Source organism: Oncorhynchus gorbuscha, linkage group LG06 (genome assembly GCF_021184085.1).
Source record: "Oncorhynchus gorbuscha isolate QuinsamMale2020 ecotype Even-year linkage group LG06, OgorEven_v1.0, whole genome shotgun sequence".
NCBI classification, from domain to species: Eukaryota; Metazoa; Chordata; class Actinopteri; order Salmoniformes; family Salmonidae; genus Oncorhynchus; species Oncorhynchus gorbuscha.
The window spans coordinates 29,008,215-29,035,072 of record NC_060178.1 but is presented as its reverse complement, the minus strand read 5'-3'; the positions used below and the strand labels follow the sequence as shown (position 1 = coordinate 29,035,072).

At 39.6% G+C, this 26,858-nt stretch overlaps 1 protein-coding gene across 5 annotated transcripts in view; it reads left to right on the top strand.

Annotated features, from left to right (window-relative positions):
* The first annotated feature begins 602 nt into the window (after positions 1–602).
* LOC124037792 (F-box-like/WD repeat-containing protein TBL1XR1) overlaps positions 603–26,858 on the top strand; it is a 54,402-nt gene continuing 28,146 nt past the window's right edge. For 2 of the 5 annotated variants that reach the window (XM_046352862.1, XM_046352857.1), the window contains exons 1-3: positions 9,716–9,974; positions 16,991–17,038; positions 20,978–21,043. The gene's annotated coding sequence lies outside the window, so the exon portion shown is untranslated. Of the gene's footprint in view, positions 622–9,715; positions 9,975–10,214; positions 10,234–10,320; positions 10,380–16,990; positions 17,039–20,977; positions 21,044–26,858 lie in introns of those variants that run through there. The other 3 variants (XM_046352860.1, XM_046352858.1, XM_046352859.1) reach the window with 3 other exon arrangements.

Below are 26,858 nucleotides of genomic sequence, written 5' to 3'. Positions count from 1 at the left end.
TAGTTGGTGTTTTTCTCAGTCGCCGAAGTTTTCGCTCTACAGTGTGAATATAATTTCTGCTCTCTCTGCTTCATTTTTCTCTTAAACACATAGCAGCTTCTATTTATCAAAGGATGTTTCTCCTGCTACCATACTAAAGAATGCAAACAGCAATTTGTCTCTATTGGCCAACCATGAAATTACCTTAATTTTGCTCACTCAGCACGCTCAACACCATATAAATGGCTGTCAAATAAAGAACTCAGGGCTGAATTTGTAATTTTCTAAATTCTGTATTTGTGTTACGTGTGTTTCTATGAGTTTGGCAGTGTTTTTTTCTGTAGGGTTTATTACTCTGCCGCTGTGTATTAGATAATCTTGTTTATCCCACTTGTGTATTGTTTGAGTGTTTATTTGTGTTTGTGTGTAAGTTTTTCTCCAGTCTAGAGGCTGGTTCACCTCATTACTCACTTGTGTGGCAGAATGTTGAGCCAACCACTCTCTTCCTCTGAATTCTCATTATCTATCCCCAGCCAACCACACAGTCTTGCAGTCATCATTATCCAATGCCAATCCAGAGCCATGGCAGGGAAATGACCCTCTGACCTACATGGGACTGATGTTATGCATGAAAAAACAAAGGTGAGGTAAGAAATCCCTGACCTTTACCATCCCAGTCAATACTCTCACACTCAGATACATACATACATACATACATACATACATGCATACCAGGGTTTCCGTTAGGAAAATGTGGCGCTGGACATTTGACCTGCAGCATTTTAATTTACTGGACATTTCAGAAATTTACCGGACCCATATGCATTGGGTGCATGACCTGATTAGGGCGTCCACCGATTGTGCTGAGAATGACAGAAATTACTTTTAGATTATGGCAATTCATTTTAACAGAACATGCAAGTCCTGGATGCATTGACTTGTGACCTTTTTAACAAATTATGATGCGCACTTTGAAGATGTTAGAACAACTGTCCACATATACTTTTTTTCAGCCAACTAGATGAGTATTGAACAGCAAAATCTCTAGCTTACGTCAATCTACTATCTCCCAGAGTAGAAAAGTTGACCTATTCCATTGGTCAGCTTGTCAAGAAAGAAATAGCTTATTCCAAACAGACTCTGGGACAGTTGTGGCATCATAGATCCCAAATTCATACAAACACTACGCTACATAAATAAAAAATTAAGCAATGAGGCTGATGCAATAGATCGAAAAAACGTTTAGCTCAATATATTTATCAATTATTATTTCCTCACACTATAATTGCAGCAATGAGCACATGTCGGTAGGCTACATGTAATTAGCGGGAAAACACTATTGTCAAAAGCGCACCACACATTCAAGCGGTTTCATGTGACAGAGATGAAAATATCTGCTAGAAATTTTAAGAGAGGAAACATATAAAGATGCAACAACTAGCATGGGTTGCTAATATGCCTATGATTGTGCCTTTGGCTACTTTACAATGATATTAAGTTGATTTGAAAACCAATAGAACATGAGAGAAATAGGTTCCTGGTTTCAATGGCGTTGCCTATGCAAACAGGAATGGTGCTTCAATTAGAAATAAAAATGGTTTATTTTGTACTTGATTGTGGCCGTCAAAACTGTTTTTAACACGCGATTGCATTTAAAATGGTTGCACAATAATTGGGCTTATAAAAGCACGTTTCACTCAAGCAGCAATGAAAGAGCTGTTCGAAGAGCTGATTTTCCGCTCAAAGGCTTTGTATCTGTATGCTGTGGCATGTGATAAATAAGATACAGTACATAACGAATATACACATGTGCAAATTTAATTCCAATAAATTATGTGAAAGCATGACCGGTCAAATATATTTAAATCGACTGGTATTTCCATCAATAAATAGGCTAAAAATCATTATTTTGCAATGGAATGTATTTTCTTCTCCCGGGCAATTGGCCGGTGCCAATTTTATTTATCGGGCTTTTCAATTTTGTAGCGGCCAAAAGACAGCTATTACCGGCTTACGAAACCCCTTATACCGAATGTCCTTGATGCTTGTTTTGTTGTTTATCTTCCCCTTGTCTTATTACAAGACACCCCCTTAAATGACTTACTTGGCAATGACAGTTCCTGTTTATGCATTATAGTAATGAAGAGTTTCCCAAAGGGTTGCACATTTTGGCTTTTGCCCTCTAACACTACACAGCTGATTCAAATGATCAAAGCTCAATGATGAGTTGATTATTTGAATCAGCTGTGTAGTGCAAGGGCAAAAAAATAAACGTGCACCCCTTGGAGTCCCGAGGACCGAGTTTGGGAAACCCTTTAGTAATGTCAGTTTTAGACACAGCCTGAGATGGTCATTATAGAGGCTGTGACGCATAATCTGGGGTAACATATTTATATATGGTTCATTCTAATAGTGGCACTGATTAGGCTACTGTCAGAAAAATACATTCTTTGCCTTCACATCAACAAACTATACACGGAATGCTTATTATTTGATTGTCATATATGGCATGATTTACTGTACCTATCCGAAGACTGCATCTTACGTCTTTGTCAAGGCAATTATGATGATACTGAAGCCGGTGGTACTAAAGTGTAAACATAGGCACTACATTGTAGCATTTCTATACACACTCACATGTGTATTGTTTCCCTGGAGTCAGCCTTCCATGAGCACAATCTTAGTGTTTTGCTTATTACTGTATGAATCAAGATGTATTCAGTAGGAGAATTTTCCACCATACAGTTCCCCTCGTTACGAGGGACAATGCCCTCATGTGTAAGGACCGATGCTGGAGTCGAGAAGCAGGTACGGGGAGTCAAACATTTAATGAGGAACAGACAAAGAACAAGACAGAAACAGCGTCAGCACACGGGAACAAAACAACATACAAACGTTAATGCGGAAGCGGGGAACAGAGCTGAGGGACAGACAGAAATAGGGAAGGAAATAACAGGTGACCGAGTCCAGGTGAATACAAATTATCGCTGATGCGCGTGACGAGGGAAGCAGGTGTGCGTAATGATGGTGGCAGGAGTGCGTAATGCTAGGGAGCCTGAAATCCTCGAGCGCCCGGGGGGAAGAGCAGGAGCAGGCGGGGCATGATGTTTGGTCAAGAACATTTAAATTGATTGATAAGAACAAAATAATAGTAATCTGAAATTAATCTGCTCACTGTTGCAGATTAAAACAATAATGCTCAATGTAGGTAGCCTGGGCAGTGCTGTGAAAAAGCCATGGCACACAGTTTCAGATTATATCAAGACAAGGTTATATGATAATGCTCTTAAATAAAGTGGTGATCCTAACTGGCCTAAAATAGGGAATATTTACTACGATTAGATGTCAGGAATTGTGAAAAACAGATTTTAAATGTATTTGGCTAAAGTGTATGTAAACTTCCGACTTCAACTGTATTTATGCACAATATTTGCCAAAGAGCATTTATAAAGAGAAATCAAAAAGATGTGGAAGACCACATTATCTCCAATTTAATGGTTCCATTTTGAGAGAATAATAATTCCTCTACTGCCTCCAATAGACAGGGATTAAGCCTACCCTTAAACAGGTGTTCTAGAGAGTCTTTGCTGGGGCCCCTTTATATAGCTTTTCCAACTCCACTAGAGCCAAAGGGATGAGATTCCTCCTTGTGCAGTTGGATAAAAAAATAAATATGGGGAGGGATGGAATGCAGAGCCCCACTGTGGCTAATTGATTTGAATTCTGTTGAACATGTGTCTCCTCTACCTTGCACTGCATTGGGGGTTTAACATGCACCACATTCTATGAGAGTGGATGGCTCTCAGCCCTGTTAAGTGACAGTGGATTGAAATACTTAAAATAGAGCATCTTCAAACTAAAATGTAGCGGTGTGTGGCATAGTCACCTTTTTGCAGTGCTTGACTTGGGCTGAAATAGGTACCGGTACTCATTTTGGGTACTGTTTATATTGGAGCAGGAGCTCCATAATAGTTTTATGCTAATTATTCTATAAGAGGAACAGGAGCTCAAGCAGTAGAACATTTTAGTGCCGGTACTCAGCTCCAGTGAGCTCCTGCTCAAGTCAAGAACAGCCTTTTTGTATGATAAACTGTTCTGCCTCAAGGACTGGCGCTATTCACTATGTCCAATTATGTTTCAAGCATATTCTGATTTTTCTAGATATCAGTATTGATTGCCAAGGCTTGCTTTCATGTGTGAAACACTCTTGCCCCAAAAATACCATCCATCCGAGAGACACTCTCTGTACGGTACTATGTAATATTTCCACATATAGTTAACTCAATGTCACAGAAGGCTGAGGCCCAATGGAACATTACCCTACCCCCAACAGTGCCTTTCTGATCTAGTTCCACCATTTTCCATAACATCCTCTTATTTGGCATAAATCTCAAACCTTAATGCTCCTATCTTAGGATATTGTGGGTAGAATGAAAGTAGCAGTGTAATATACAAACCAATGATGATGTCAGCTTGTTATTGACTCTCCAAGTCTGAATGACTGAGCAAAGGATAGGGGGTGGAGTGGAATCTATCTTTTGCAGTCAGTGACCAGCCAGGCAAAAGTGGGTTTACAAGCGAATGTGGGGGATGGGTGGGATCCTGCAGTCTCCTTTCCGCAGACATGATCTCCCAGTAACTGCACAGCTTTTCAATAGTTTACAATAATCTCTTCCCTGTATTCTGATGAGAACTAAATTAGAATAGCTTGGAGCAGAGGCAGCCATTATGGACAAAGTGGAACATCATGACAAAGATAATTGAGAGTAATGCTGGAATGGATACCACATTACAACCTCTAGTAGAACAGAGGGTAGAATTCACAAAAGATGTTGCTGAATGCATAGGTGCAGATGTATTGAAACGGGGAAAATACTAAATGACACATTATGTAACATGTTCTAAAATAAATGCCTCTCCATTGCTGCCAAAACCACAGTTCTGACTCCTGAGACAGACTGCATGGGGGAGTAAAAGCGAGGGAGTTGGCCGATCACACACACTTCTCTCTCCCACCACCCCTCAGCACACAGGAAAATAAATATTCTGTGTACAATATTTGATTGACATTGTTGTGGTGCCTTTTTAAATCCCTTATCTGATTTGGGATAGTATTCATAGTCTAAATGAGATGTACATAAACACAACGTTTAAATATTGAGATATTTCTAACTCCCTTACACTGATGGTGAGTTGTATGTTAAAACTGTATTAAACTACTAAAACAACATACCTGCAAAGCATTTAACAACCTGCAAACAACAAAAAAATGGTTTATTTTTAAAAACACAACCCATTTGTTAATGTATAATGAACATAAATGCCTATAGATAAATATGGATCTCACAGGACGGTTTACATGAATTTGTATAAATGATTACCAACTTGTAATATTTTTGGTTTCAAATAAAGGGCAGCTTCTCCCTTCTACACTAACATGTTGTTTATTGTGTCTTCTCTCTGGAGGACAGTTAATTGTCCGAGTTAGATTTGTCATTTGTAAATGTTAATGAGCAGAGGTTTGAATCGATTCAGAACCAGAACGGCCCAGGCTCCACACATATTGACTGGAAGCAAAGTATACCATCTCAAGCAGTACTTGGTTGTGCTCCTGAATAATTTATTTACTTACCTACAGCAGGAGTTTCAATCTTTAATGATTTAGCTTACACTCAAATGATACCATATTGCAATATCTGCATTACTGAGCCTTTATAAAGAAATATGACAAAAAAAAAATATTTGCTAGAACCCGGTAATGCTCACATCCCTATTTCTGATGCAGAAAATGAAATGTCCTTGCCCTATAAAGATAATTTCCTTCCGCTGTGTACAGACAGATCTAGACACCACGGACATTTCAAATTCAAATTCTGTACCATCACACAGAATTGATAGGCAGAGATAACCTAATTTGAAAAGGAAGCAATATCTCCCTGGCAGTGGGGGAGGACGCTTGAGGTTGCGATGTCATCAATGGCTGGCATTGTCAGGGTTTAACAGCAATGGGTATCTCTACTAGCTATGCTGTTCAGATGGCCAGTGTCACGCAACAGTGTGGAGACCTCCTAGGGGCTACATCTATTGAGCTGGGGCACTGAAACCTCATTAGTAGATAAAGGAAAGTGGAAGTCTTTCTCTCTCTCTCTCTCTCTCTCTCTCTCTCTCTCTCTCTCTCTCTCTCTCTCTCTCTCTCTCTCTCTCTCTCTCTCTCCCTCTCACTGACACATTACGTTGGTCTCTCTTCTCTCTCTCTCTCTCTCTCTCTCTCTCTCTCTCTCTCTCTCTCTCTCTCTCTCTCTCTCTCTCTCTCTCTCTCTCTCTCTCTCTCTCACACACACACACACACACGCAAATCCATTCATGCTACACACAGATCACAACAACGGCTGCTACCAGACTCTTAGTATGATTGCTAAATACTGCACAATTGAAACACTTGCCCATCAATCCCCCCTTCCACAAACCGGTGTCAGTATTGGACTATAAATTGTGTGTTTGTTTATTATACTTTATGCAACATAACAGGTACTATCATACAGTATTTCACACATCACGATATGGCCATGGATTCCTGAAGACTATTGCTAAAGTCTTCTCCTGAGATCGCAGCGAGGGGTAAGATACCTGAAAATAACAGCTTTCCTCCTGCCCCTCTTCCCCCCTCCACTCTTCACTTGTCTTTCCCTGGTGTGTTCAGTAATGGCCATTACACTGGCAGCCCTCTGCCCAGAGGAGCTTCAGACTCTACTCTGCCTCTCATCACTCCCCCGCTTTGATTCCAGAGACTCTTTTATCCTGTCTCTACTCTCTACCCTCAGTTATCCTCTCCTTACTGGCCTATTCACCCAATAATAGAATGTCACCCAATAATAGAATGTCTTTGTAATAATAGAATGTCTTTGTAATTCCAACCTACAAAGCAAAAAATACATTTGAATATCCCCCTTACCTAAACCTGTTGGGTTTCATGTGTGACATGAAAGCTTTATTTATTTTATTTTAATATTTTTTATTTCACCTTTATTTAACCAGGTAGGCTAGTTGAGAACAAGTTCTTATTTTCAACTGCGACCTGGCCAAGATAAAGCAAAGCTGTGTGACACAAACAACACAGAGTTACACATGGAAATTGATGTAAAATATATCACTAGCCACTTTAAACAATGCTACTTAATATAATATTTACATACCCTACATTACTCATCTCATATGTATATGTATATACTGTACACAATATCATCTACTGCATCTTTATGTAATACATGTATCACTAGCCACTTTAAACTATGCCACTTTGTTGACATACCCTACATTACTCATCTCATCTGTATATACTATACTCGATACTATCTACTGCATCTTGCCGATGTCGTTCTGTACCATCACTCATTCATATATCTTTATTTACATATTCCTTATCCCTTTACACTTGTGTGTATAAGGTAGTACTCGTTGGTTATTACTGCATTGTCGGAACTAGAAGCACAAGCATTTCGCTACACTCGCATTAACATCTCCTAACCATGTGTATGTGACAAATACATTTGATTTGATTTTGATTTTGGGATAAACAAACGTACAGTCAATAACACAACAGAAATATCTATATACAGTGTGTGCAAATGTAGTAAGATTAAGGAGGCAAGGCAATAAATAAGCCATAGTGGCGAAATAATGACCATTTAGCTTAATTGGACTAATCATTTAAAGATGTTGATTTTCCTCAGGCTTAGTATTAGGCCTACACTCTTACCTTGCAGTATTATAATACAAAACAAACGCATTGGCGGCAGGGATGTGAAGTAATGTAATATTTTTTCAACCAATGAGAATTATGAGAGCCAATTGTGAAACAGGAAGACACTGTTTGTACAGGTTTAACAGAGTATCCTTTATTTTGTATTTTTACAAGAATCTTTTCACTATCCCGACTAGGGATGGGATCCTGGGCAATTCTGGGCTTCTGGGCAAATTGGTATAGCAACGGTCACCCGTCTGTTGTTTGATTCAACAGCCATTTGCATCAGAGGCAAATTGAACAGTGTCATGGTGTTGCCTGTTATTTGTTCGAGAAACAATTGATGTTTTTATTGGTCTGCCATTTTTCCTTACCTGTCATGTTTTAGATGGTGACAGCATTCGCTGCTTCTGGCTTTACAGTACAAACAACAGAAAACTGCAACACCATGTAGACCTGTATCCTCCGGGTGTTCAAAATGAGCATGCCCACTGGATGATTATAATAATGCATATAAAACATTGTACATGTACTGTAAGTGTAGACTACATAATACATGAAGGGGTGTTTTTGGTCTAACACTAAGTATCCTTATAATATGCTATTATATTCAATGTGTTAGGCCTATATAGAAAACGAATGAATCATTAAGTGACCTTACTTTATTATACAAGCACCATTCTGGGAAGTGGCGGAGCATCAGATTAAGTAAAAAAAAAAAAAAAAGAATGTTTGCAAGAATAGACCCACCAATGTCACAATCTAACAGAAATCCTACTCTCACAGCATTACTATGACCAATGGTTAGGACTATTGATTGTTATTTATACGTTATTACAACCAGATTAATTAGACAAGGACAGGCTTCATTATTCTCAACATTGGATATTTCATTACTATTGTGTTTTTCTCTGTGGGGCTAGGGCTGGAACATCTTGTTTCTAACAGGTCAAACTCGTAAAAAAACCCATTGTAGATAGATGGGAATATGGTAGACAGCCATCTAGCTGCCTAGAATAGATGGTTAACGTGATAGCTAGCTAACAACCATTTACCGGTGTGCTACATCATCCTGGCAGTCACATGCCACCTCATTTTACTGCAGTTTAGGCCTACCCATGCAGGCAATGCCTTTTGCTTGGCTGCTTTTTGGGGAAATCTGTCAACTTTAATTTCCAAAAATAGGTGTGTTCCCAGTCGTAGGAACCATGCCACAAGTGAACAACACGATCCAAATGTTTATTTTGACATGTGAAAACAACTCGACTTAGTAGCTAGCTTAATTAGCTATCTGTTTAGCCTGACAAAACAGTTGGGTTCTGTTCAGTACAGCAGAGCGGTGCGCAACGTTGAATTCAACGGAAACAGTACAGTACTGAATGACCAGTTGATAAACATTGTGATTATGGTGGCCCAGGTGGGAGATTGCCATATGGTGTGCTGCACAACTTTTGCGATTTCAAATGTCACATCCATATTGGTCAGGCCACACCTCTCCACACCCACACAAAACAGGCGAAAAAGTACCCCAAAGGCTGTTGGAGAACAGCGCACACCATTTTGAGGATACGTATCATTCATTACAAACTGTCACGCAACATACCAAACGTTGAATCCAACTGAACTCACCCCAGAAGTTTGAACATTCCATATGTGCAACATTCAGGCTAGTATTATTATGTGATAAGTTATGATTGAGATATTTGCATCTTTTTTATTTAGATTTCTGCATCTTGAGACTTCTCCAGAATAAAAATGTGTGTACTTCTCTGCATGTGTATTTTATACAAAATACTATTTCAACAACACTAGCTAGATTATATAGGTACATGAAACACTATTTTATACTGCGACACCCATTTCAATATTTTTGTGTCCTTCATACAGTTTCTACATAACTGCAGAGAATTGCCTAGGCCTGCCTCATTTTTGCCTGGAGAGTCACCTCCTCAGTGTTTCTGTATCTGAAGCCGTTGGCTGATTCTGAACCGTTTGGCTCTTTCTCCACAAGCAAGCAACCTTACAATGTATCCCAATTGCTTTTCAATCTCATTTTTTTAAGGATTTATCAAATGCTACACTTATGTAATCAAAACACATCGCTCATTTGGGATTTTAACTACCAAGCCGCAATCTCGGAGTAGATTTATAACGCTTTATTGTGACTATATTTTAGAAAATAGCAGTGGAGGAAGAGATTCCATATAAGGAGCACAGCAGAGAAGGCACCCGTTGTGTGATCTGGACAGTTTAAGTAAGTGTTTTCTTGGCTTTTCTCGTGATTATATGTAATATAAAATATACTACGAGACGCATTCATTGTACACTATTGTTTGTTGGTCGTTATCGTCAATTATTTCACTGTCACCAATGTTTATTTTGGTAATTTCAACAGGGTGGGGGATGGGCAGCGTCAGCGTGTGTGCGCGCGAAAGAATGTGTGTATGTGTGTGTGTGCGCGCGCGTGTGGTGACTGGCAGCTTGTTTCCTGTTCCTACCTACAACTTCACAGGGTTTGTAAAGTTGCTTGTTTACAAGCCAGTTTTTAACTGTATGATAATCACTGCCAAATATTTTAGATAAACCATTAGAACACTTTGACCATCTGAGCGGTTGTCAACGGAGATTTGTGGCCACAAATCTAGGTGTGATGTGCAAGGTTTGTTGTGATACATAGCTAGACACACATCAACATGCTAACTTTAACGACCATTAACTGTTGCTAACTACACGAAAGGGATGTGGAATGGTGTATTTAGCCATATGTTAACTTCTATGTAATAAAGGAACCAAATCAGAGCTTATTGACAATTCAGTAATGTAACCCATGAGTGTGGGGGAGGGGAACCCAGAGTCAAAGCCAGACGACTCTAGCTCAACTTCCTTACAGTATAGCCTAGTTGAAATGCAGGAAATCATTAGTAAGGTTATGTAGTTATCTAGCCAACTACATAGGCTACACATATGATTTTCCTGCTGTAATTGCTTAACCTAAGAATTAGTCTTTAATTGACATTTTGTAGGTTAAGCCTAGCTCCTGTTTAAACATATTGACCTGAATAGTGCAGTCTGACCACTGCTGTATTATATTATGGGAATATTCAATAAGTGAAAGTATCTACGATAATTACAATAGAACAAAGTTTATAACCCAATACTAGCCCAGTTAATTATCTGATTTACACACCTGTTTATATTCATATTTCATATAGACATGAAGTTTATTGTATTTGCTATGGAAACGTTTCGCTTAAACAATGTCTCACCCCCCTCTTATGTAGCTAGTGGTGGAGTAGCACAGTTATGTAACTGGTGCTTGACAGTAGACTGAAGGAACACGTGGGGGATGGGAAGGATGAGTGGATTTCAGTTCAACAGCAGCAGTTCTTTGTTTCATAGCTAGATTGCCAGGACAATGACAGAACAAGACATCAATATTAAATCATCTTTTATTAGTTCCCATACCAACCCATATTTAATTTAAATGGCACATATTGTCAGAGATAGTCATTTACAAATTGAAATACAGTCAGAATTATGATCTTCAGGCTAGGTCTTATTGTGTGTTCATGTGCTATTGGAAACTTGGGACTACTGATGAAACTCCCTGATACGCCAAGCTCCTGGAATCATCATAACTACGCATTTACAATGTCCAAAACAATGTGGGAAACCTGGAATGTTGTGCCCTACGTTTTACAGTTAGGCTAACCAGTTTTCTAAGTTTCTTCTTGCAAGGAGTACTTGAACATAAGATTACACCAATAGGCTATCTGACAGTTGGTTGGCCTTATTTAGCCAAAATAATGTATTGCATAAGATTACACCAATAGGCTATCTGACAGTTGGTTGGCCTTATTTAGCCAAAATAATGTATTGAGCCATTGAGGGAAATCAAGTGACATATTTGAGGGAGTGAGGCTTAGTCTAGGCCTAATAGTAATAATGCTGACCTCTCCACACTAATCTGAAGGGGATTCAGCTTGGAAGGAATGATTAAGCCTGGTTGGGGGTTAGGATAAATCAAAACGGTCTAATGTGTACACACAGAGAGATGTGAAGTTAACTCTTCCCTGGCTAATATAAATCAGTGCCAGGCTCTGTTATCAACCTTTCCATTTCTCTTTGTTTTTCCTCTGGGGAGCCCAATGATACAAACAGCAGCCCCTCTCCTCTCCCTGTTGACATTAGTCACATCATTAGTCACATGGTGTGTATTGTGACCCCAGAGTCAAGTTCAACATTCTGAATGCCCCGGAGCCTAAAGCACCCAACCACTTTTAGAGTAGTGCCTCTAAAGGCATCAGCATGCTTCAGTTCGGCTGGCTGCTTGCCAAAGTCGGCAAGACGAACCGAACGAGTGTGCTCACATACTCCCTAAAAGACATTTGCTTGAAAAATGAGGAAAAAGCTGCAAAAAAGTGCCGTTTATCAATTTTTGAGACGCCAGTATACACTTCCTCAAAATAGTCAGAATTTATCTAACATAACTCAAGAAATCTGTTATTAATTTTATATCTAACTAAGATGTTTGGTGCAGTATTTCGCAATGAAAAATGTGCATGAAAATGAGTCGTCTCTCGTTGAATGACAACAGACTTTATTGAAGAATCCCTACTGTTGACCAATCTTTGGCGAAGGGGCGTGGATTTTGGCTCCGGACATCAGTTTGCCCCTAGAAAAATGTTTGTGTCCGAACAGCCGAAAAACCCTCACCGAAGTCCAAAATGGACCAAAACGGCATAAAATTCTTGTCATAATATATGCACAAACTCTTAAGAACTGTTTTGGCTGAGAAGCATGTGGATGCCTTTTGTCCCAAGGCATATCTTTCCTGTGCTGTAAGTAAGATGTTTTGTGACACAGTTTACAACCTACACATGCATAATACATTTTCTTTACATTATTTACAGGTTTTAATTAAACAATTTTGTGAAAAATATATATTTATACTTCCAGATGTTAAGTATGATTTTTACACTAAGAAACGCCCAAACTTGATTTGTTATGAATTGGCCTGGTGCCATATAAGTGGTCCAGATATTTGTGAAAGTTAATTTATTAATTGGTTGTATCAGAAAATATTGGAGACACAACTGATATTTCACTCCGTTTGCCCAAACTAGCCTAAACTATTTGTATAACATACATTTGAGATTCATGACTAGGCCTACATTACAGTGCACTACGTTTGAAGAGTCACACAAAGCAGGGATTTAGCCAATACATGAATCACTGAGACAGGTTTGAACAGTGCAAATGGGTAAGCCTATTACTAGGGTGTTGGCTAAGGGAAGAGTAACATTCCAAATACATCTGTCACGTGAATACTCCACTCACATTTCCCTTAATGGGTTCTAAAGATTTTCACTGGAATAGTTAAACACGCTGGGAAGAATGATTGTGTTGGTCAAGCAGAGCGATCAATGGAGGAGGAGGCAGCTTTTTTTGGGAGCACATAAAATGTAGGCCAATGTTCAAAACATTTGTTTGCAGCCAAATAGGATAAAGGCAGATTTACTATTTTTAAGTAGCAGTAAGCTAAGAGTGACCTGCTTGGGGATAAAGGCTGTGTTTACATTGGCTGGTCTTTTAGATGGTGTACATAACTTCATGAGACGTCTGATCTTATATGAGAAAACATGTGAAACCAATTTGTGTGTTACTGAGTTTAGGACTGTTATAAATTAGGAGTAGGCCTATATTAACTGGGTTTTCTTTTTCACAATATTAATATAAGGTTGGCTAATGAAGTGCTAGTGGAATGGAATAAGGAAGCTCCTTATAACCTTTATTTGTTTGATTTAGGCCTAAACCTGAGCACAATGACTCGCTTTCCATGCACGGCTATCTATTACATCTAACTAAAGTTATCAGGGATTTGGCATGGACCATTCTCTGGTTTTGGATGGCCTAATTAAACTGTTCACTGCAGTTTTCGCTGGGGCTGTGAAAACAGCTCTATCTCACCCTTGATCACAAGGAAGACTGTGAAAAGGAGTTGGGACTTGGGAGGGAAGTGGAGGGTGGTTATTGACCAATCCTTTTACGGTGACTAGATTGTTGGCCCATGTGTATTAAAGATGTGCTGCACAAGTTTAACAGGGACCTAATGAATCGTTCATGTCCATTGTTAGTACTACTAAATGTAGTTTTTACATTAAATAGCCGAATGATTGTCGAATGTACAATGAACAATGCGATAGAAACAGTGTGAATGATGAGCAAAGGTCTAGGTTGTAGAATGAGGGAATTTGGATAATTCCCGCATATTGTACATTGCCTTCATTGCAGAATGTAGGCTACAATAAAACATTTGAGAATACAGCAAGCTAGCAAACATGTTAAACTGCCATTTAATGACATGCTGGGTCTGTGGGATCTCGTTCTTCCAGCGCTGAGCCAAGTAGCCTGGCTAAGCATTTCCAGGATCTGTACTCCCAGTGTAATCCTAGCCTATCTTTCCCCATCTTAGAAACTCTACTATGGAATGTGATATGTGCTGCAATAACAGAGGGGGGAAGGAAAGGATGAGGAGTTCCTTTGCTCTTAGGTCTTTCACATATAGGCCATCGCTTACAACAGTGGTTGTCAAAGTGGGGGTCGTTGTTTTGGGGCATCGCGAGTGTGAAACTGAATAGGAAAAGTATATAATTTTCATCCATATTTTAATAGTCTACATGTAGCCTGCCATTTGCATGTTATATACCTTTGCCTATTTAATCTGGTTTCTAATATAATTGTTAATCAACAGGAATTCAGCAAAAACATTTTGGGGGCTAATTTAGGAAATCTGTCCCCAAGTACAGCGGCTAAATCTAGTTGCCTACCCCTGGCCTAGAGTATTGCACAAAATTGTAAAAGAAATAATTTAAAAACTGTTGACTAATGACCAGTCATCAGCATAGGCGCTCGAAGGTGGGCACATCAGATTAGTGACCTGAAAGGACTCGCTTAAGATTCTGTGGTTTTGCCTCACAAAAACAGAGTAGGTCTACGTTTATATTATCCATATAAAATACTTGTAAAAAAATCTAATGCGGAGGCATATTTGCCAGAACAGTAAAAAGCTATGCCCCAATTTCAGTGATGATGTTCATATGTCAGATAGGCCTAGTATGGGTGGCTACTGGCTGTACGTCTAAAGATAGCTGCAACATTGCTGCCTTCAATATTATGGGATGAAGATGTAACATTCTGGCGACTTAATTATTGTATTTGTGAGGAAGAAAAGGGCTACCCACTTGGCAACAAGCATTATGTGGGCAGGCAGCCCTTCAGAGTGATAGTGTGCAGTGCAGACAGACCATGCTTTCCCTCCGATCCTGCAACCACTGTAGCATACAGGTAGGCCATATGATTCTGCTTGCTCTGGACTCCAGAGAAGTGACATGATATCCCTAGTTTATTTGTCTGTAATGACAGGCTACATTTGCACAACGATTGTGCGTGCATGTACGTGCGCAGGGGTCGCAAGCTTCGAACCACTGTTTTTTGGGGGTCGCGGGTCAAAAAGTTTGACAACCGCTGACTTACGACTTCTCTTAAATCTTTAATGAAAAGTGATCCCTGGTTTATAGGCTACTGTGTTGACTCTCATCAAATGGGCAAGAGGCTCTCCTCTCTTAGCACCTTTCAATCTGAAGCTGTGTTACTTTGGCTAGGCTATTTGCTGATTTGGGTATCAAGGACCATCCTGCTACGGCTTAATAATTAAAGACAAATCTGATGGCTGTAATTTAGAAAAACAAATGTTTTACTATGATGTCTGCAGAAGTAGTATGGAGAAGCAGCCTTGAAGATTATAATTGATTGTCCCACTGTTTGTGGGTTAGGCTAGCCTTACACTAAAGGCTGCGTATGATGCCAATGCAGTGGTGTAAAGTACTTAAGTAATACTTTACAGTATTTTTACTTAAGTAGTTTTTTGTGGAATCTGTACTTTACTATTTATATTTGTGACAACTTTGACTTTTATCTCACTACATTCCTAAAGAAAATAATGTACTTTTTACTCCGTACATTTTCCCTGACATCCAAAAGTAGTCGTTACATGTTGAGTACTTAGCAGGACAGGAAAATGGTCCAATTCACGTACTTATCAAGAGAACATATGGGCTGCGTTTCATACTCAAAGTAGACAGCCCTCGTCCCTCAGCCCTATGCCCTTGGGGAATCTCCGCGGCCATATTGCTCAGTTGGTAGAGCATGGCGCTTGTAACGCCAGGGTAGTGGGTTCGATCCCCGGGACCACCCATACGTAGAATGTATGCACACATGACTGTAAGTCGCTTTGGATAAAAGCGTCTGCTAAATGGCATATATTACAATATATTACAATATTATATTTGTTGTCAGTCCAAGTGATTAGCATAGCAAGGGAAGTTTGCAACGTAGGTCCCTCAGCCCTTGTTTTTTAATGGAGTTTACGAGTGTACAATTATGTTCACTTTGGGGCCTGAAACACCCCATAATTCAATTTGCGAAGATTGTACATGCGCTAAGAAATGTCCGCCAAAACTTAAAACCTAAATGTCAATATGGAGTCAATATACAAGTGTAAGTAAAAAACGAATGTAAATAAGTTAGAAATTGTGCTACTAATGCACAAACACGTCTTATAAAAGTAATTATGTTTTTGTTTGGTTAGCTTTTGGAAATTGTAGAAATAAAACATTTTCCTTCTTCAGAAGTAGCTAGGCAGGCTAACTTTAGTTAGCTAATTAATGGTAGCCGTATATTCATAATTATATAGTTAATATAAGTAGACATGCTATCCCATGCCCTGCAAGTGTATACTCGTCAGACGTCATAAGAAGTGTCCACTTAATTTGAGGGCTGAGGGGACAGGGTGTGTATTTAGTGTTTGGAATTCAGCCATGGTCATCCCTACTTTCTCTGATCTGGCAGACTCACTAAACACAAATGTAAATTATGTCTGAGTGTTGGAGTGTACCCCTGGCTATCTGTACATTTTAATAACAAGAAAATGGTGCCGTCCACTTTGCTTAATATAAGAATTTGAAATGATTCATACTTTTCCTTTTGGTACTTAAGTATATTTAGATACTAAATACTTTGACTTTTACTCAAGTAGTTTACTGGGTGACTTTCACTTTTACTTGAGTAACTTTCTATTAAGGTGTCTGTACTTTTACTCAAGTATGAATTGGGTACTTTTTCCACCACTGTGCCAATGATCCATCGCATTTGTTTTCTAATGTGTATTCATTGATATTAATCAGCATCTCTTTTCTTCTTTGTCCTCAGACTGAAGAGGGATTACTGTCAGTTATCTGAATGACACTCGGGCACATGGTAAGCACCCTCTATAAACTAGCTGATGTCTGAGGTAAATCTCTAATGTTGACTCTTTGCGTTAACAAACATTTTCATAAATGCCTGCTTGTACTATCAAAGCTGTTGCAGGTTGTTTTATTATGAGCGAGGAATGAAGGGGGCTATTGGTGATGAACCTCGTGCCTCATAGCGAAAGGCAGACTTGTTGCACCCACACAATGATCACTGTAACTTTAGGTCATTAGTGAGCTAAATGTGCTGCTTGAAAAACCTGCCTCTAAATGCTGTAGATTAAAGGGAAACTCCTCGCAAACACTATCTTTTGGTATTTATTCCATTAGTCCACTGTTGATATTTTGCATGCCAGCAGTCAAGTTTTCAAGATATTTAACTTTTAACCTCTTGCTCCTACCTGACACGCAGGCGTCCCATCTAGACATCTGGAAATGCAAATGCGCTATGCTAAATGCTAATAGCACTCGTTAAAACTCAAACGTTCATTAAAATACACATGCAGGGTATTGAATTAAAGCTACACTCGTTGTGAATCCAGGCAACAAGTCAGATTTTTAAAATGCTTTTCGGCGAAAGCATGAGAAGCTATTATCTGATAGCATGTAACACCCCAAAAGACCCACAGGGGACGTAAACAAAATAATTAGCATAGTCGGCGCTACACAAAACACTAATTAAAATATAAAACATTCATTACCTTTGACCATCTTCTTTGTTGGCACTCCTAGATGTCTCATAAACACTATTGGGTCTTTTTTTCCGATTAAATCGGTCCATATATAGCCTAGATATCGATCTATGAAGACTGTGTGATCAACGAAAAAAATTGCGTTTTATAACGTATCGTCATTTTTTAAAATAAAAAAAGTTGACGATAAACTTTCACAAAACACTTTGAAATACTTTTGTAATGCAACTTTATGTATTAGTAAACGTTAATAAGCGATCAAATTGATCACGATGCAATGTATATTCTATAGCTGTACGTCTGGAAATAATGTCCGGGTAAATCTCAACCAAAATATCCGGTCCGAGACCTGAAGAAATGGGCTGTCTCTTCTTCGTTTGAACAAGAAACAAATCGTAGGCAAATGACAAGACTGTTGACATTGTGTGGAAGCTGTAGGTATTGCAACCTCGGCCCCATTTAATGTGGTTCACCTTTATCAATCGGTCGAAGTTGCGCATGGATATATTTTTCAATTTTCAGTGATCAGATTTTCCTGCACTTTTCGATGAAACGCACATTCTATTATAGTCACAGCCGTGATTTAACCAGTTTTATAAACGTCTGAGTGTTTTCCATCCACACATACTAATCATATGCATATACTATATTCCTGGCATGAGAAGCAGGGTGCTGAAATTTTGCACGATTTTTAACAGAATATTCGAAAAAGTAGGGGGTAGGAGTAACAGGTTAAGAAGGAAAGTGTCACCGGTTACATCATCTTGATGATGCAACTAATTAAAAAAAATACCAAATATATATTTTTTGTGGATTTTCACTTTAAAGCAGTGCTGCTTGTAAAATATATAATCTACTAGATTGGAACCACACTATCAGGAGTTTAGTTTAGAAAGTGATAGGCTGCTATCCTATTATTGGTTTTTGTCATAGCCATCAAGTAGTGATTGGGGAAAAATCAAAAGTTACATATCGCAATATTATTATGGGACAATAATATATCGATATTTGACTCCAAGTATAGAATTATTACTTTTTTGCTACTGTGGATAGCATTAGATAGCGCTAGTTTGCTGTACGTCTAAAGATCAATTTAGCCTCAAGTAAATAATGAAACATGTTCAATTTGGTTTAAATAATGCAAAAACAAAGTGTTGGAGAAGAAAGTAAAAGTGCAATATGTGCTATGTAAGAAAGCTAACGTTATAGTTCCTTGTTCAGAACATGAGAACATATGAAAGCTGGTGGTTCCTTTTAACATGAGTCTTCAATATTCCCAGGTAAGAAGTTTTAGGTTGTAGTTATTATAGGAATTATTTCCCTCTATACCATTTGTATTCCATTAACCTTTGACTATTGGATGTTCTTATAGGCACTTTAGTATTGCCAGTGAAACAGTATAGCTTCAGTCCCTCTAGTTAGCGCGCACTAACTAGCTAGCCATTTCACTTCGGTTACACCAGCCTCACCATGGGAGTTGATAGGCTTGAAGTCATAAACAGTGCAATGCTTGACACACAACGTTTGAATGAATGTTTACGTGCCTGCTTCGGCCTACCACCACTCAGTCAGATACTTGTATGCTTGTATGCTCAGTCAGATTATATGCAACGCAGGACACGCTAGATAATATCTAGTAATATCATCAACCATGTGTAGTTAACTAGTGATTATGATTGATTGTTTTTTATAAGATAAGTTTAATGCTAGCTAGCAACTTACCTTGGCTTACTGCATTCGCGTAATCGGCAGTCTCCTTGTGGAGTGCAACGAGAGAGAGGCAGGTCGTTATTGCGTTGGACTAGTTAACTGTAAGGTTGCAATTTTAGATCCCCAAGCTGACAAGGTGAAAATCTGTCATTCTGCCCCTGAACAAGGCAGTTAACCCACCGTTCCTATGCCATCATTGAAAATAAGAATGTGTTCTTAACTGACTTGCATAGTTAAATAAAGGTTTAAAAAATATATATATATATAAATGTTTTCGGAAAATCAGCGCCCAAAAATACAGATTTCTGATTGTTATGAAACCTTGAAATCGACCTTAATTAATCTGCCATTCCGATTAATCGGTCGACCTCTAGTTGAAATCCTCAGGATGCCTGAGGATGTCCAAACAGTGGACTTTTTCAATAAAAATAAAAAATAATTTTCTGGATGGGATAAAAAATATATAAACTAAAACCAGATATATGGTATGAATAAAAGATAATGGGCCTATATATATATTTTTATAAATCTTTGAAAACTATCATTCACCAAAATAAAGGGAGGAAGGGATAATAATAATTAAAAAATGAATCTAGCAGTATTAATTCTCATAATGATGGAGAAAATGACCTTGCATCATTCATGGCAAAATGCATAGAATTAGGTTTAAAACGGCAACATGGAGAAATGCCTAGAATTGCAGCAAATGAGCTTAAAATGTAACAATTTCCGCCAAGATGTGGGGGCTCAACATTTTTCTCAGAAATTCAGCTGCGCCAACAGGGCGCAACAAAGCCCCTGCCACACCCACCACCTAAGCCCCATTTTGATCCAGAAAAAACTCTGGTCTTACAATATCAGAAGTGCTTTCTCGAACTTTGTCTTAGGTCTTATTATGTATTATGTAGCATTGAACAGAAAGCTTTAGGCTACATACCTCTCATGCTTTCACACTACAGGGGAAAAGGATTGTTTACTACTCTTCAGTGGTTTCTAAATGTCAACCTGAAGTCAGATGTACGTTGATATAAGTACAGTCAAGGGGAAGTGTGTGTGTGTGTTCATACCCAAAATAATGCATTTTTTTATGACAATGTTGCTGCTAGGCGTATGTGTAGATTACTATCGACCAAGTTAGACGACACAATGACATTTGCTTACTGCTGCCGTTGTTGTCTCTTACTTTAGGGGCATCAATGAGAGGTGGATTGAATATGGGCTAAATTACAAAGGGATGGGCTGAATGTTATGTTGGGATGATCTTTTTAAAGCTTTGATTAAAGGGGAACTCGTTACCATCTATGTTATTGCGTTGTTACCATTGTAAGTAAACAATCTTGGGCCTGTAATGAATGCATCAAGCATGCTGCTTGCTAAACAGGTCTAACGATACTCTACTGTAAATATAGTGAAGATCGGCAAGTGTACGCCAGACAGACCTGGGACAGACCTAACCCTTTCACATACAAAAAAGGCATTTTATAGTGCTGCAGTATCAGTTTCCAAAAAACGGCTTAGTTTTAACCCTCCTGATTGTCTTGCAGGTGCTGAGACTGGTGGACTGTACACTTTCAAAACATATTTGTTGTGAAAACAGACTTACTACTGTGGTAAGTAGGGTCCTACATATTAGTTTATCTATTGTGTTTTTGGCTAAATGCTGTGTAATTAATGTATTATTTTTATTGGATGTCTCTAATTCTCAGCTCTGTGAGCATAATGTGACAATCATTATTGTAGTATAGCCTAGTTACTGGGGGAGGAAAAGCACTCAAGGCAGCAGGCAGTCCTGCTCCGCAATGGCTCTGATGTACTGTCGTGAGTGGATAGTAGGCACAGTGAAGATAGAGAGTGCTGTAAGGTCACCAGGGTAGAGTGGAACCATTTTACTTGCATATGCGCCTAAGTATTCTGCAGTGGGACCTGACATTTTAATTTAGGAGCACCAGTGCGTCTATAAAAATGAAGCATTTTAGCTTTATCCCAAATAATACCTACATTTCTTTGTGTGTACCCTCAGAAAGTATTCACACCACTTGACTTTTCCCAAATGTTATTGTGTTACAGCCTGAATTTCAAATGTATTAAATGTAGATTTTTTTTGTCACTGGCCTACACACAATACCCCATAATTTGAAAGTGGAATTATGTTTTTCTACATTTTTATAGATTAATTAAAAATTAAGAGCTATATTCAACCCCTTTTGTTATGGCAAGCCTAAATAAGTTCAGGCATAAAAATAAGAAGTCAAATAAGGTGCATGGACTCACTCTGTGTGCAATAATGATGTTTAACATGATTTTTGAATGACAACCTCATTTCTGTACACAACACATACAATTATCTGTAAGGTCCCTCAGTTGAGCAGTGAATTTCAAACACATATTCAACAACAAGGACCAGGGAAGTTTTCCAATGCCTCGCAAAGAAGGGCACCTGTTGGTTAAAGGGTAGAAATATAAAAAGCAGACAGTCATCCCTTTGAGCATGTTGAAGTTATTCATTACACTTTGGAGGGTGTATCAATACACGCAAGCACTATAAAGATACAGGTATCCTTCCTAACTCAGTTGCCAAAGAGGAAGGAAACCGCTCAGGGATTTCACCACGAGGCCAATGGTGACTTTAAAACAGTTTGTCTGTGATAGGAGAACACTGAGGATGGATCAACAATATTGTAGTTATTCCACAATACTTACCTAGTTGACAGAGGGAAAAGAATGTATCCTGTTTGCAACAAGGCACTGAAGTAATATTGCAACAACTAAATTTTGTTAAAGCAATTCACTTATTTTCCTGAATCAACGTATTGTATTAGATTTGCCTCAAACATTTTTTAAAATTTATTTAATTTATTTCACCTTTATTTAACCAGGTAGGCAAGTTGAGAACAAGTTCTCATTTACAATTGCGACCTGGCCAAGATAAAGCAAAGCAGTTCGACACATACAACAACACAGAGTTACATGTAACAGTATAACTTTAGACCGTCCCCTCGCCCATACCCGGGCTCGAACCAGGGACCCTCTGCACATATCAACAACAATCACCCACAAAGCATCGTTACCCATCGCTCCACAAAAGCCACGGCCCTTGCAGAGCAAGGGGAACTACTACTTCAAGGTCTCAGAGCAAGTGACATCACCGATCGAAACGCTATTTTGCGCGCACCACCGCTAACTAGCTAGCTGTTTCTGTTATGCAGGTGAAGGAGGACCCAAACGCGACTTAACAGAAACAGAGTTTATTAATGCTCAAAACCGAATAACTGAAATCCTCTAGATAGTAGAGGGGAAAACAACTGGAGAAGCGGCCACAGACTGCAGGTCGCTCCGGGTAGGCGCAGGCCGTAGTCAACTGAGACACCTGCTCACACGCAGCGTCTGAAGAAGGCACAAAACACGACAGGACAGGGTGATACACAATCACGGCAAAAACACGACAGGACAGGGCGAAACGCAATTACAGCATGGAATACAAAACAAGGAACCGACGGAACAGGAACGGATCACAAAGGAATAAATAGGGAATCTAATCAGGGGAAAGGATCGGGAACAGGTGTGGGAAGACTAAATGATGATTAGGGGAATAGGAACAGCTGGGAGCAGGAACGGAACGACAGAGAGAAGAGAGAGCGAGAGAGTGAGAGAGGGAGGGGAGAGAGAGGGATAGGAGGAAAGAACCAAATAAGACCAGCAGAGGGAAACGAATAGCATGGGGAGCACAGGGACAAGACATGATAATAAATGACAAACATGACAGTACCCCCACTCACCGAGCGCCTCCTGGCGCTCTCGAGGAGGAACACTGGCAGCAACGGAGGAAATCATAGATCAAACGGTCCAGCACGTCCCGAGAAAGAACCCAACTCCTCTCCTCAGGACCGTAACGAAAAACGATAAAAAGGGAAACTAGGGTACTACTCTAAAAAAAAAATGAGAACTAGGGACAGACTGAGACACAGCAAGGGCAGGGACAAGAACAGGAGAGATGCGATGGCAGGGAACAGACTGAGACCCAGCAAGACCAGGAGCAGAAGCAGACTGCAGGTCGCTTCGGGTAGGCGCAGGCCGTAGTCAACTGAGACACCTGCTCACACGCAGCGTCTGAAGAAGGCACAAAACACGACAGGACAGGGTGATACACAATCACGGCAAAAACACGACAGGACAGGGCGAAACGCAATTACAGCATGGAATACAAAACAAGGAACCGACGGAACAGGAACGGATCACAAAGGAATAAATAGGGAATCTAATCAGGGGAAAGGATCGGGAACAGGTGTGGGAAGACTAAATGATGATTAGGGGAATAGGAACAGCTGGGAGCAGGAACGGAACGACAGAGAGAAGAGAGAGCGAGAGAGTGAGAGAGGGAGGGGGAGAGAGAGGGATAGGAGGGAAAGAACCAAATAAGACCAGCAGAGGGAAACGAATAGCATGGGGAGCACAGGGACAAGACATGATAATAAATGACAAACATGACAGTTTCACATCCGTTACATACACATGGAGTAAAACAAAACATACAGTCAATATTGCAGTAGAAACAAGTCTATATACGATGTGAGCAAATGAGGTGAGATAAGGGAGGTAATATGGCCGGTTATAATACAGCCTGGAATCGAACCGGGGTCTGTAGTGACGCCTCTAGCACTGAGATGCTGTGCCTTAGACCGCTGTGCCACTCGGAAGCCCATTATAGATTTAAGTTGTCCGAATAGACAAGTAATAAAAATTCTAGCAAAAATCACAATATCAAACAATTAGGCTACTCTGATCATAATTGGATCATAATTGGATTGAAGTGTCATCTGGATGCAATGTTTAGCTCACTGTCCTCCCAATCTCTGCAGAGTGTATTGGAGTGTAATTATTGTAGGCATGCATTGACAGGCATGAGTGGTCTTTCAATCATGCAGTCGCGAGATGCGTTTTTGCGATCAAAGCGAGTCTCGCTGTGTTTGCACATTTGTTGATAATAATTGCTAATGAGTTATTTGCCCAGTTATAGAATTTTTTGGTCAGCAATGAAAATTCTGGAAACGTCATGGTGTGTGCATCAGCTACGTGTGGGCTGTTGCCAGAGGAGAGAGGGCGAGAGAGAGACTTGCGCAGCAGGTTAAATAATTATATACAGACTAACAAGATAACTAGACAATCTACACAATATGTTTTGAATTGGCTATCTCCCTAGTTAACTATTTAGTTATTAGCATGGATTAAAGTCATTGTCATGTCCGATGGCCTAGAATAACTTTCCACAGGCACTCGTGTATAACCAGGGTGCGCACTTGATGAAAACAATGCTGCATACTCCGGTTGTAAAACCGCCTCTCAAGCCCTCAAAATTGTCTTAAGTTCTGCTTTATTTTTTTACTGTCCATGTAATTCTGACAAAATAAAAATAACAAAAATTGTATAACCTAATTAACAAGTAACTCCTGTGCTGTCAAGATCTCCCCTGAACACTGAATATATCTTAACCTTTACATACATAGTGAACAACAGTTTCAACCGAATGTGTAAAGTGTTGGTCCCATGTTTGAAGTAAAAAATCCCAGAAATGTTCCAGACACACACAAAAAAAGGAATTTCTCTCAACTTCTTGGCACAAATTTGTTTACATCCCTGTAGGTAAGCATATCATCTTTTCCAAGATAATCCATCCACTTGACAGGTGTAGAATATCAAGAAGCTGATTAAACAGCATGATCATTACACATGTGCACTTTGTTCTGGGAACAATAGAAGGTCACTTTAAAATGTTCACACATACCACATTTTGTCACATAACTTGAGACATGTGGAATTGTGTTTTGAGGGAGCTTGCTATTGGCATGCTGACTGTACGAATGTCCACCAGAGCTGTTGCCAGAGAATTGTACATAAGCCGCCTCAAACGTTGTTTTGGAATTTGGCAGTGCATCCAACCGGCTAAACAACCGCAGACCAATTATAATCACACCAGCCCAGGATCTCCACATCCGGCTTCTTCACCTGCAAAATAGTCTGAGGGAGTGCTGAGGTATATTTCTGTCTTTAATAAACCTTTTTTTGTGGGGATAACTCATTCTGATTGGTTGGGCCTAGCTCCCCAGTGGGTGGGCCTGGCTTCCAAGAGGGTGGGCCTATGCCCCTCCCAGGTCCAACCAATGGCTGTGCCTTTGCCCAGTCATGTGAAATAGATTCGGAGAGCTACTGGGTGTGCAGGCTTTTGCTCTAGCCCTGCTTGAACATAAGCACATTGTAGAAAAAAATCAGCTGCTCAACAGGACTTTGATAAGCTGACTCTGGTGTGTTTGAGTGGGGTTCGATAAGAAGCCTGCATACCCACTAGCTCTCCAGATATTTTGTACAGTAGCCCATCAGTGCAGTATTTTACTTTGTTGGGGGTTAAGTGCCTTGCTCAAGGCCACAACGGTGGGAGATATAATACATGGGATCAGAGACCAGCAGCCTTGTGAAGTGGTTCCTGACCATCATACAACATTATTTTCAGTCACCTTTTTGGCCCATGGAGTTACAGACTTTTTTGTTGTTGTTGGGGCAAGTGTCTGGAGCTTTCGGTCAAGTACAAATCTGACTAACTAAAAAAGTGAATGTCAAGCCCTGAATAGTGGTGACTGCATCATGTTATGGGTATGCTTGTAATTGTTTAGGATTGTTTCAGTATAAAAATAAATGGAATGGAGCTAAGCATAGGCAGAATGCTTGTTGTCTGCTTTTCACCAGACACTGGGAGATTAATTCACCTTTCAGCAGGACAATAACCTAAAACACAAGACTAAATCTACACTGGAGTTGCTTACCAAGAAGACAGTGATTTTTCCTGAGTGGCCGACTTACAGTTGTGACTTAAATCTACTGGAAAATCTTATGGCAAGACCTGAAAATGGTTGTCTAGGAATGATCAACAACCAATTTGACAGAGTTTGAATATTTTTTTAAATATAATGGGCAAATGTTATATAATGGGCACATTCCAGGTGTGGAAAGCTCTTTTTGAAGGCACTATACATTTTTTCAACAAGGGTGCACATGTGCTCCTTGAAAAAAAGGTCAGTGTAGAGCCTCGGTGACTTGCATAACTCACTCAGGCAGAACAGGTTTCAGACCTCAGACCTCTCTGCACTGAAGTGGCAGGGATCCTCTGCAGAACAGTCTTGTGATAAGCCTAATAGCTTGGTAGCATTGAATGAAGAATATTCTCTATTTTGAGAACATTATAGATTGAATAAAAAATCTCACAGGTCTACACTGGCTATTTGTATGTTGTGGTAGTGACGACTTCTTTGCCTTTACTAAATGGACCTTGAATGTGCTCCTGACTTTGGGATTTATACTAGTATACTGCCCTACCAAGAAAAAAGGCAGTAACTGCTCATAGCATGGAACTGAGAAAAATGGCTTTTATTTACCTTG